Below are 12,931 nucleotides of genomic sequence, written 5' to 3' on the forward strand. Positions count from 1 at the left end.
AGATAACATCCAGAATTTGATGAAGGCTATAATGATAATTCTAACAGTAAAAGAAGAGTTTATGGGTTCGAGGTGGTAACTGAAAATACTTGATGTTTGTTGAAAGATTTAAAAAAAAAAAGAAGTCAAAGTACAGAAAGCCACAGGCCTGTAAATTTTATTTGTAAAAAAAGCAGTTCTATTTTTATACGACATTTTTACTGCCTCAGATGAAAAAAAAAAAGGATTTTATTTATTGCCTCTCGTTAAGTTATTGGACTCCTATAAAATATTCAGCATGGTTAAGAGTAGACCCTTGTGGAGAAGTCTCGTGGAGTTGGGTTCTCCCGTGTTTTTCATGTTTTTTCGGTGCAGAAACCAAAATCACAACACACCCCCCCCCCACCCCCTCCTCCTCCACACTCCCCTGTGTCATTCATTCATTCACTCTGTGCTGTTCATCCATCCATCCATCTCTCTCTCTTCTGACCGCTCTCTCCCTCTCTCCATCCGTAGTGGGACCACTTCTTCTCTTGTCAACATTTCTACCTTTTTTCCTCGCGTTTTTCCTCATTTTTTTTGATTTTTTTTGTTTAGGTTGTTTGCGTTTTTTGTTTGTTCGTACCTCCCCCCCCCCCCCCCCCTTCCAAAGATGTTGAATTTTAAAAAAAGAAAGAAATGATAAGACCCACCTCCCCCTCTCCCAAAAAAATATGTATTTTTCTCCCAAATGACGACATCCATCTGGGATCTGATGGATAAAGCTTTGGGTGCTCTTTGTTTTGTGTGTGTGTGTGTGTGTGTGTGTGTGTGTGTGTGTGTGTGTGTGTGTGTGTGTGTGTGTGTGTGTGTGTGTGTGTGTGTGTGAGATTGAGTGTGTTTGTGTGTGTGTTGTTATTGCCTGTCAGTATACCTATACCTATAACATATCATTTAAAAAAACAACAAAATCAAAGCTTAAAAAATGAAATCAGTGAGTGGTGTTCTGCCGGTTTGCATTGTTGTTTGTTTGTTGTTGTTTGTTGTTGTTGTTGTTTCTCCTGATTTTTTTAGAAAAACAAAATGCTGTAGTGGTGTGGTGCTCTGGCTCTCTGTGTGTAACTCTCTCCTCTCCCCTGTTTTTTCTTTCCCCCTTTTAGAACAACCCATCTCCATGCCTGTTAGCTCATCGTTTGCCTAGCATGTCTCCGTGGCGTCCAAAAAAAAACAAACAAACTTTTAAAACGAAAACAAACAAAAAAAATCCCCACCAAAAAAACAAAGTGTCATCGTCGTCCTCCTCCCCCGTCATTGTTTTCTCTGATGTCTTTTCCGAGCTCACCTGATCATAACCTGGTTCTCCTCCTCCTCCTTCGCCGCCTACTGACTTTTTGAACATTGAACCTTTTTGGATTTTTATTTTTATTTTTTCTGTTGTTGTTGTTTTGTTTTCTTTGCATGTGACCTCATTTAGATCTGTTTTCCGGGAGGGTTTCAGGGAGGGGAGGGAGGCGACAAACAAGGGAGCGGCGGGTGAGAAAAATGAATCAATGTGAAAAAGATACAAAGCTGCATTCGTATGAAAAACACAGAAAAGACTGAGATTTTTATGGAAAAACAAATGTTCTTTTTGGAGGAAAAAAACAACAACCTGTGGCAAAGTGATTTCCATACACTATGTGTTCCTGCAACTTTTTTTGTTTCTTCTTCTTCTTCTTCTTCTTCTTCTTTCTGTCAGTTTTTCTTTTCTTTTCTTTTCTTCTTCATTTAAAGTAAACTTGAAAGTTCACGACAGGAACTGGCGCGTCCATCTTGCTTCTGGCGCCGACGGAAAAAAACCCCGAGTGCCGGCCCAGAAGCAGCCCGCGCCAGTTTCCTCTGAAAAATAAGACTACTTCCAAACAGTTTTGAATAAAAGCTGTCTGATCAATATTAGACTCTCTCAGAGCTCTCCAATGGTTTTTACATTTTTCAGGCAGTGTAAAGTTTTTTGATAAGGCCATTTTAAGTGGCTCTGTTTCTCATTCAAAGTCTATATATAGAACCACTTTTTTCTAGAGTAGTTTAAAGGTAAAAATAAAAAAAAGACATTTGCCCTGTTTGGGTGGGAGAAATGCTACCTACTTGTGTCACCTTTTGCTGAACTGACTCACAGATAGACAATCCGTGGTTTAAATGCACATGATGAAATGACCTATATTTTCTACTGTTTAAATGTATAGAGGAAAAAAAACAACAATACTAAGATACCTGTAAACCTGCGTTAACGTCGGTGCTTCTCGTGAGTTTAGTTGTGGTTTCATCACAAGTCTAACGGTCTTAAATGTCTCATGTTTTTCAAGAGAAGACTAAAAAATCAGTTTACTTGAACAATAGACAAAGCCTTTCATATTACTATAATAGTTACTTTGTTGTTTCTTTTCTTTTTGTTTCTTCTTTTTGGGGTTTTTTTAAGGAGTGTCCCTATTTGCTAAATTTCTTGTTGGTTAATTAGCTATATAAAATTCCGAAAAAATATATATAAATATAAATATATCTATATATATATATATATAATGTCAGCTTGTGAAGCATCAATGTCATTATTATTTTATTTCTCTCGTGGGAAACAAATATTTAGATGTGTTTTGTTGTTCGGCAAAATGTCTTATAAAGAAAAAAAGACAAGATCAGTGGAGTTCAGTGCCAAACTCTGAAGGTACTTCCTGCCTAGCGCGTCAGTGTACTTCTTGTGAAATTATTTGATAACATGGGTATTTTATTATAAGTGTTTTGTATGGATCCCTCATATTTAAAAATATAGATTTAAAAAAAGAGTTTGTTAACTTGCTATTCTGTGGTCTTGTTGCCTGAAAATGTCATGTTTGCTTTTTTTTCTTTGTAAAGATGTAAAAAAACAAAAACAAAGGAAAAAAAAAAAGTGCCCATGTGTCATATATATATATATATATATCTATATACACGCACACACCACACACACACATTCTCGTGCAGACCTCACAGTTTACTTTCTTGTTGTGCATGAGAGCCCCTGAGTGTGAACGCCTCCACAGCGACCGTCTACACCCCCCCTCCCCCTCCCCCGCCAGCGTGCACACACACACTTTAAAAGAAACAAAAAGACGGGACTCGCGCACTGATATTTTTAGCCATTTGTACAGCCATTTTATTCATCAAAGCCTTACCACGAATCTTTGCACTCCTGTTCTCTCTCTATTAGTATCTCGCGCGCACAGACATCAGGCTTCAGTGTGTTCATCGTTTTGATTGTCTTCTCGCACGCTGTCGCGCTCCTCGGCGAGGTGAGAGTCATACGCCAAAGCCTTATTTCTCAGAACCCTCTTATCGTTGTTTTTTTTCCGAAAACATGTCTGAGTCGTAGCCGGCGGCCATGTTTGTTTTTTGGTCTCGGGCGGCGAGGATCGTTACTTTTGTGTCCTCGCGATCACCTCGGACGAGCTTCGCTTGTCATGATGTAAGCGCAGGGCAAGAACCACAAACGGGCCTCGATCTCTGGAGGAAAGAGAATAAAGAAAAGCACACGCCGCCGTCGGGACGGTTTTTACTCGTTTCTTTTATTTCTCAACTCATTCTTTGACGTTTTCATTTTTTAAAGTGATTGTAAGACTTCTCCATACTTCTCCAGTCTTTGTGGTGTGATGGGCCAAAATCATGTTTAGATGCCAAAGTGTGTTATTGACATTCTCATAGTCGAGCCGTTTACATGGCACAGTGTTGTCAAGTCTATTCAACTGCCCCCCCCCCCCCCCCCCCCCCCCCACCCCCCCCCCCCCCACCCCCCTCCCTGAAAGCCTAGTTTACGGTCTGCAAAAAAAATACAAAAAAGGCAGCATTATTTTCTACAGAAGCTCACCAGTCGCCTTAACCAGGGAGCGTTGTACCAGTATTATAAAGAGTAGAAGATGTTGTCAGTCAGTGATGTGTGCCAAGTCCGGGTTCACGTTCGTGTGCCGTTAACCTCCCACGTGTCAAAGTCTGGGGGGGTTTTGTCGATCTTCCGCCATTTTTCCGTCGGATCGGACAGAGCAGAAAGGCCGAAAAACTGCCGTTTTTTTGTTGTTGTTGAAGGATGGCGCTCTCCGTCTGGTTGTTGTCTCCGAGGCTAACCGGCGGTTATTAGAAACAAGGAGAGACGTCTTATTGGAATAGAGCCGGGGGAAATTTAAAAAAGCACTTGTGGGTTTTGGAGAGGAAGGGGGTCACGTCCGCAGGTCCACACGGGGGCGGGAACAACAACAGCCGAGATGAAGGCGATGCGGCTTTCACCCAAAAATACCAAACTTTATGCGATCTCATGGAGGGAGGCCAGCAGACTTTTCTTTTTCTAAATGCAGTACACAACATGAGCCACAGAACAGCCATAACTACCTGTATGAAAGCAGAGTCAACGGACCAGTAAGAACCCGCTGCATCGCATCGTCACCTCGCACAACTTCGCATTGACCTTTTTTAATCGTTTTGCGTGCGGAGGCTTCGTGTAATCTGTGCTGTCGGCACGCTACTTCACACGGCTGACTGTGTGTCCCCCCCCCCCCCCCCCCCCCCCAAAAAAACAAAAACAAAACCACGTTGCCAAATCTCACACAGCCTGACGTGAAGCATCTTGTCTTTGTTTCAATGTTTTCGAAGCACAAGAGGGTCGTAGAAACGTTGGTCCCTGTGGAGCGGCTCGCCTCGGGGGCTGTCGTCGCCGATGCTCGTTGTAATCTCTCTATCTTGTCACTTGTTCACTTCTCTGTTCTCCTTCTTTCTTAATTATCTTAAGTGCTATTTATCAAACAATGAAATCTGAAAGGAAAAAAAAAAAAACTTGTCGTTTCTTTGCATTATGGCTTATGTCGAGTTTTTTGAGGCAAAAAAATGTTTTGTGTGTTTTCTCTCTTTCCGTGCCGTAAAAAAAAAAAAAAAAAAAGAGCTTGTTGTCTGTAGAAATTATCCAAATTCTTTTGTTTGTTTTTTTGTTTCGTTTGATTCTCAAGAAGAAAAAAAAAAAAAAGGTTTTCAGTAGTTTCCAAGTTCTTGTCTTGAGAGAAGCCAAAGTCGATGCATCTCAGTGGATCCTGTAAAAGCGTGATGTTTGTTTGTTTGACAACACTTCGAAATCTGTCGCTGGATGGGATTTAAAAAGTACAAAAAAATGCAGGCTTTCCTATTTCTACAACTGATTGTACTTATGCATTTTGTACCAGTGGAATTTTTTATACTGGAGATTAAAGGATACAACAAAAAACAAAAAAATCTTAGAAAAAGCTCTGTCTGGCCTGGTGGTGTGGCCCGACCCTGACTGGTCCCCGAGTATGATTTCTAGCTGGCATCAAGGAAGTTGGCTTTTCATATAAGATTTTCTAGAAGATCTTTGGCCTTATTTCTTTCACTTCTTTTTCCTCACGTGAGTGTTGTTCTTTCTTTCTGCCTTCGTTCTCTTTCTTTCTTTCTTTTCCTTTATTTCCCCCCCCGAAAAAACAGAGGGTAGGTGAGTGTCAGATCTTTTCTTTTTTGCTTTTTAAATAGTTCTAGCAAGTTTGTCTATACAAAAGCGGTAAGTTTCATTTGACTTCTGTATTGTGCCGTCTACACGATAAGACAATTATAGAAAAAGAAGGAATAGAAATATTTAGTCACCTTCAGTGGATTAATGTATTAGTTTAATAAAGAGATCAACTAATTAGAACCTTTTTGCTTTTAGCTGTTTAGATTTCTCCGGTTTCTCTGTCCTTCTCTGTGAACTAACTGTGTAGCTGAAGCAGTCAGAATTATTTTTGTAAACGTATGTTCTTGTGTGATGCAGTTTTTTGCTTCTGTCTCCTATATTAAACCATTTTTCCTAATACTTGTCTCTCTCTGTGTTGTTATGTTCCAGTCTGACGTTGTACTGTTTCACCACCTCTCCCTGCCATTCTCTCCTCTTCCCCTCTTCTCTCTTTCTTTCATAAGTCTCTCTCTCTCATTTCTATCTTTCCCTCCCCGTCGTGTTCACGTTTGTTTTTTTGTTGGTTTATTTGACCACATAGTAAAGTTGACTCCACCCCCAGTGACAACTCACTATGCTGTTCTCACTCAAACACAGTAAATATACATCGAAGTGTGTGTATGTATATTACTGTGGAGCCCAAGTCGCCGTGTGACAGTTCGAGAAAAAATAACGGCCAACATGCTGGGAGCCAAAGATTGACCAGGAAAGAGAAGCATCAGCTGTCTTAGCTTAAAGGAAAAGTTCGCCATTTTGGGAAATACGCTTAGTCACTTTCTTACGAAGATTTAGATCCGTACCATCGACTCGTCTTATCCAGCAGGCGATTTGAGGCAGAATATGTCGTTGATTCTTATCTGACTCGGATAACGTTAGCATCTACGGTCCCGAACATTACTCTGAAATATCTGCAGCCTAAAGGCCTTTACGAACCGCGGGCGTTTTTTTAGTTTTCATGCAATTAAATCCGCATGTCGATGTATCGTTGTTTTTGTCATTAGCGACATTCAACGTTGATTTATTTGTCACAGCACTTTCGTAGTTATTTTAACCCAAAAGACAATCTTTTCATAATCCTAACTGAGTTGTTTTGTTGCCTAAATCTAACTAAGTTGTTTCCTGTAAAGGCGGGAGTTTATTTTGAAAAGACCGTATTAATATAACGATGGAAAATTGACACCTGTTGCAGGACTTTCGTAGGAAAACGCACGAAAAATGAGGAGTAACCTTTCGTAAGATGTCATAGAAACCGTTGTGTGAGGATACGTTGACCAGATTTACTCCTTCTGTTCTGACCCTTCACAATAAAAGCCCTTGAGATATACTCTGTGTCACTGTTATCCAGAGGGAAATCAAATTTGCCGAAAAAGCTCAATAAAATGGCTTACAGTAGCTTAGGCTATACATCTCATCCCGTGTGTGAAGGCTTGCTGTTTATTGATGAATCCGTGGTGCTGGAGTAGCAGTTTATGCTGCAGCAGAGGGGGTTATATAAAGATGAACGGCTCAGTAGGCTTGTTATTGGTCAACGGTTTATCAGAGTTTAACTCAAAGCGGAACATTTGTGTAAATCCACTAATCGTTGTTACTTTTAGCTAGCTGTTTTCCCCCGTTTCAAGTCGTTATGTTAAGCTAAGCTAACCGACTGCTGATATTAGCTTCACATTTACCGCACAAACGTGAGAGTGGTGTCAGTCTAACTCTCTGCAACAAGCGAATATTTCCCAAAATGTCAAATGTATCCTTCAAGTGCAGCATTTCTTTTCATTCTGTCTTCTTTACATTATTTACATTATATTACATTATAAAGCCTCTTTTCTCTCTTTAATACAGCTGAGAATTCAAAAACGATATATTTTTACTCCCAGCTGTTGAAGTAGAAGCTTAGCTCACACTGGAATTGGCCGATGCTTTCAGTAAGAGGGCCGATCCTGATCAGGGAGCCACTTCCTGTCTTTTTGCTCCCCCCAGAGTGTTCCCTGGTCAGGGATCGGCCCGCCTTGCCCCCCCCCCCTCCCCATCTCCTGTGCTGTACGCTGTCCTGGGCGAGGCCTGTCCACTGTATGTCCACTTTGTGTCCGATCCACTCCCGTTCTGTCTCACCGTCACAGCTGCATCCCCTGTAGAGAGAGAGAGAGAGAGGAAAGAGAAGTCAAAGGTCAAAGTTCTCACCCGTCATTCACGGATATCGAGGAGGTTGTTGGTTCTCTTGCTCAGAGGAATGAGGAAGACGTGGCTGCTTCTTTTTGGAAGAACGAACATTCAACGTGGGTCTGATAAGGTTCCCCTCGCCTTAAACCAACAACACAACCGGCAACGCTGTAAATATTTTATCTTTATAACTTCACACTGCAAACATCCACGTTGCTCTACATTATGTGCTCTCTGGCACATTAGGGCATCTTTCTCCTTTCATCGCTGCACCAGTCCACCAAGTCCGTTATTAAATATTGATTGTCAGGTTCAGGCAAGGCCTACAATAAACTGCCCTCGTGTCTGTGGATCCTCTACCCGTGGATAGATAATATTACTCCTCTATTATTGCCGACGTGTGGTTTGTGATCGTAAAGGGAATGTGTGAAGCTATCGTGTTGATGCTTACACACACACACACACACACACACACAGTGGCCTTCAGAGATTCGGGCGGTTCTGTCTGAAGATGACCACATCGCTCTGAGACTCAAGGTAAGGTCCACACATTCAGATGCTCCGGATAAACAGATCTGACGAGTGTGGATGTTTGAAGGTTGACGTTGCCAATGGCAGCACTCAGGTTCTTTCAAGTTGGAACATTTTCTTTTTTTAAAGTCCAGAAGGATTCAAGGATGCAGCGACGTTTTTATTCTCCTCGGAGTCGGAAGAAGAAGCCGTTCTGAATCAGCGTTTATAATATTAGTAAATATGTACCCTTGACAGGCGCCACAAAGTTGGTCTTTTGCTATTTTTCGGATTTTGTTTTGAGTTAAAAAAAAAACCTTCATGAAGCCTCTCGGCTGCGTCGATTGAATAACACATGAATAAATCCCACAATCAGACTATTTATAGGGAGTATTGACAGCTGCGATACCGGATCAACACACCGCACACAAAGGCACTGTTTGCAGATGAAAATAGAGGAGTCACGCTCAATGAATCAGAAGAATGGTGATGAGTAGATGAATGCATTACGCAGTTGATCAGCAGCCTATTTCATACCCTGTCAATGTTCTTTTTGAAGATACAGGAAGCTCTTAAATCACCAAACCACACGGCTTCACGCCTTCACGAGAGGTAGAAACAAGACGAGCCGCAGGGGGTTGAGTACAAACGGTCTTAAATCCGTCACATTCCCGACGGACACGTGGAAGCCTCGTTCCCGCGAGGAACTCGGCGGGGTGCTCCGCGCTCGCCGGCGCCACGGAGAAGCTGAGGGAGTGGGATGGAGAGCAGGATCGTAGAGGAAGCCTTTGATTTGAGCTGATGAAGATTAACTGATGAAGCTCTGCCAGGGCAACCAGATCGGCCCTGATTGAGTCACCTCAGAGAGGGGTCAAGGGTCACAACAACATCAGGGCCATAACCACAACCGAGGACACCAAGACGTACATTTCTCACATCTGATTCCACTTCTCTTTTACAAGGACGCGGTTCATTCAGGGCAGCGTCCTCTGCCCTGAATGAACCGCGTGCTGGACTTCAGTACGCGGTTGTTAACCCGGTCTAGAGGAATACAGCAGCAGCTCCGGCTGAATGACCAGAATAAACCCCCAAGTTTCTTGACCTCACAATTATTCAGGTCCTGGTTGCAAAGCGTGCTGAATGTGTGAATTACTTATCAGGGGTTTGGTGAACACCAAGAAGGATGAAGCAGGAAAAGCAATAATGTTGAACAATTTAGACGCAGTAGCTTTCTATTAAATCTCTCAAACACGACGGTGCGTAGTATTAAACTCGTTTGTATTTCAGAAACATCATCATTCAACGTATCCAAGTAGTTTGCAGAAACGTACAATGACAACATTTGTTTCTGGTTGCTCTTGCAGCACCAAATAAAAGTAATTTAATCATTTGTCACAAAGTGTTGTTGAAGCAAATAACACAGATTGCTGGCTGACTTTGTTTAGATGAAAAAGGAAGACGGTGAAACAAAAACACACGATTAGTCGACGCTTCGTTGAGTGTTGAAAAAAGCGACAAGTGTCAGTCAACAGTTTGGGCTTCCATTGAAGATGACTTGCTAACAGTGTTGCTAAATACTACATTTTAACAGTTGGACCGTCAAAGTACTGGTGCCAAAATACAACAACCATGTTTTTAATACATAAAAAGCAAAAATGTTTCCTTCAGAATTTAGATTTTAACAGAAAATGTTTACATCTTACGAAACGTTTTAGATCAACAAAGTAGAAATGCCTCTTGGTTAATGTCAGTGAAATTTATATTATTACGTTATTTTAACGAGAGGAGACACTCACATATAAATATATATAATCTGCACCATTTTAAATCAACAATTGGTGAATTGAAGAGCTGTGATATTAGAGGACTGAGACCACATGGAGCTGCTCTATCATTATGATGCATCACACGATGTCATTTACACCTATTTCAAAAAATATTATCATTTTTTTTCACTTCTCTTTGAATTCACTTTGCCGCGGAGCAAATAAGGCGACTGGGACTGGAATTCTAAATAAAGGCTGTGTTTGCTATGCAGGTAATTAAATTATAGTCTTGATCAAAGGAAGGCCTGCGAGGGGGGGGGGGGGGGGGGGGTCCTTTACATTTCTTCTGCGTTCCTTTGAAAAACTGAAGTGACTCATTCCTCTTTGTTGCACCAAATATTCACCGGATTGTTGTGCTTATGCGCTGCTTAAGCTTGTTGGCGGTACACGGAGGAGAACTGGAGAAACACACGAAACACAGGAACCGAATGGACTCAATGCGAGCGGCTCAGCGCGGCCACAGTTACTCGATGCGATGCTGCCATCTGGTGCTGACGGAGGAGAACGTCCAGACCAGAACACACGCTGGAGGCGATGCTCTGCTGATGTTCTAGTGAAAGAGGATGTCCTCCATCTGAGGATGATGCCTCTGTGTGTGTGTGTGTGTGTGTGTGTGTGTGTGTGTGTGTGTGTGTGTGTGTGTGTTGTTTAAAAGCAAGTTCTTTGATGAGATCAGCTCTGTACACCTCGCCCTTCATTAGGCCTGTTATTCCACATTGATGTCCGGGCATGCCGGATCTCGGATCAGTCTTTTTGAGCTTTGATCTCTGTGTGTGTGTGTGTGTGTGTGTGTGTGTGTGTGTGTTCTGTGCTCATGCCAACGCCCTTTAGACTTTCAAAGTGACATTTTATTCCGGTGCACCGGGACAGTAGTTCAGTCACTTCCTGTTGCACCTGCAGTGAGGTATTTTTTCTTTCTTTCATGCAACTTGTTTGATGAGTGTGACCGGGAGGGGACAGATACCTGCTACCAGGGACAGATACCTGCTGCCAGGGACAGATACCTGCTACCAGGGACAGATACCTGCTACCAGGGACAGATACCTGCTACCAGGGACAGATACCTGCTGCCAGGGACAGATACCTGCTGCCAGGGACAGATACCTGCTACCAGGGACAGATACCTGCTGCCAGGGACAGATACCTGCTACCAGGGACAGATACCTGCTACCAGGGACAGATACCTGCTGCCAGGGACAGATACCTGCTGCCAGGGACAGATACCTGCTACCAGGGACAGATACCTGCTACCAGGGACAGATACCTGCTGCCAGGGACAGATATCTGCTACCAGGGACAGATACCTGCTACCAGGGACAGATACCTGCTACCAGGGACAGATACCTGCTACCAGGGACAGATACCTGCTACCAGGGACAGATACCTGCTGCCAGGGACAGATACCTGCTGCCACACCTCCACGTCAGCTGCAGCACTTCTTCAGTGGCTGCACCATTGTTTGTGGAAACAGGAAGCAAGTTTCTCTGGTGTTCCCACGTTGATTGATCGGGTTAACAACAGTGTTTGCATCTTCATATTCATTAAGTTTGATGGTTAACGTTATTGTCAGCTTTGCTACAATGTTAACTTTCTAAAACTAAATCTTTCTGTCAGGAAGCCCTTTGGCGAGCTAACTATTGCTAAACTAGGTAGCATATTTAACCTGGTGTAAAGAGCTGAATAGCTGCAGTGTGACTGTTCTCACCCGGGTGCAAATCGAAACTCTTTGAAAATATGTACCTCGTGTTTAGAGTGCATGAAGGAATTGAAAGCGTAAGGCTGTGCTTTAGCCTACCACCAAACAACAGCAGCATGTGGTAACGGGCCCCACTGATTTCCTCGACTGCCGAGAACTGCAAACTCTCTGCACAAACCCTCCTGTGTTGCACAAGCGCTGACATTATCACACACGCATCATTTCTTATTCTCTATGATATCAAATCTGAGTGTACTTGCACATAAAAAGGCTTCCTTATCGCGGACAGATGTAGAAACACTTATGCTGGTGAACATTTGACGAGCGCTTAAAACTCTTCCAACTTTCCAGCCTTGTTCACACACCCCTCTATCCACTACATCGTCAGGGAAGTGGCCTTCGTCATGGCTCACTTGTAACACACTTCCTCATCACCTTCCTCTTTGTGTGTTTTCTCTAAATGTCACCACAGCGAGCAGCAGCTCTGAGCACTTGTAGGTGGAACTGATGTAGAATTTGCTGCAGATGGCGGCGCCACAATCACCGGCTTAATAGACCGTGAAATCAACACTCGCAGCGGGGCGAAGCCACGAGTCGTGTCCCCTCTCATTGCCCCCTTAACACGGTCACGTGACACATTAGGATGACAAAATGAGCCGTAATGCGTGGCTCTAACAAGGTAAGTGGTCCGCAGCACTGGACTATAAAACATATTACATCACCGTCACCTGATTGGCTGCAGGATGTGATGCCGCTGAGCGGTAAACACACCGAGGCCTATTGATTTAAATTCAAATTGGTCGCTAGCTGTTCCTCAGATTTACCTTCTAATTCGCGGGAACGGGAGTCCTCGACAGCTGACGGACACGTTCAATAAGCGAACGCAACGCGCAGCAAATGAAGGAATCAATCGGCGACTTGTTGAGTCTGACGTTGTCGGAGAGAGTCGATACTCGGTCGTTAGAGAATGCACCTTTGTTGCAAAGTCAAACTTAATTCAATTTATCCGCTTGTTTCAGAGGTCTGTTAGTCGCCCTTTGTTCTCTGTATTTCTACACAAGAAAGATTTTGAATCTTTGAGGGTTTTTAGAGCCAGAAACACAGCATTTCTTCGCAGTAGCTGTGTTTGCATCCAGAGGGAAACTTGCTTAAAACTACCACAGAATACATGCAGAGTGAGACAAAATACTGCCATTTTCTGCTATTCTGCTAATCGACAGTAGGCGGCGGTCACGCTCAAAGGAACGCCGTCAGAAGGAAGAAGAAGAAAAGTAAGGAAGAAGATGATGTGGTTCAAAG

At 42.9% G+C, this 12,931-nt stretch overlaps 1 protein-coding gene across 5 annotated transcripts in view; it reads left to right on the top strand.

Annotated features, from left to right (window-relative positions):
* celf2 (cugbp, Elav-like family member 2) overlaps positions 1-1,256 on the top strand; it is a 166,247-nt gene extending 164,991 nt beyond the window's left edge. For all 5 annotated transcript variants that reach the window (XM_076111480.1, XM_076111476.1, XM_076111477.1 and 2 more), the window contains one exon: positions 1,119-1,256. The gene's annotated coding sequence lies outside the window, so the exon portion shown is untranslated. The remainder of the gene's footprint in view (positions 1-1,118) is intronic.
* The last annotated feature ends 11,675 nt before the right edge of the window (positions 1,257-12,931 follow it).

Source organism: Anarhichas minor, unplaced genomic scaffold, assembly GCF_050575085.1.
Source record: "Anarhichas minor isolate MPS153535 unplaced genomic scaffold, ASM5057508v1 ptg000045l, whole genome shotgun sequence".
In the NCBI taxonomy this organism is placed as follows: Eukaryota; Metazoa; Chordata; class Actinopteri; order Perciformes; family Anarhichadidae; genus Anarhichas; species Anarhichas minor.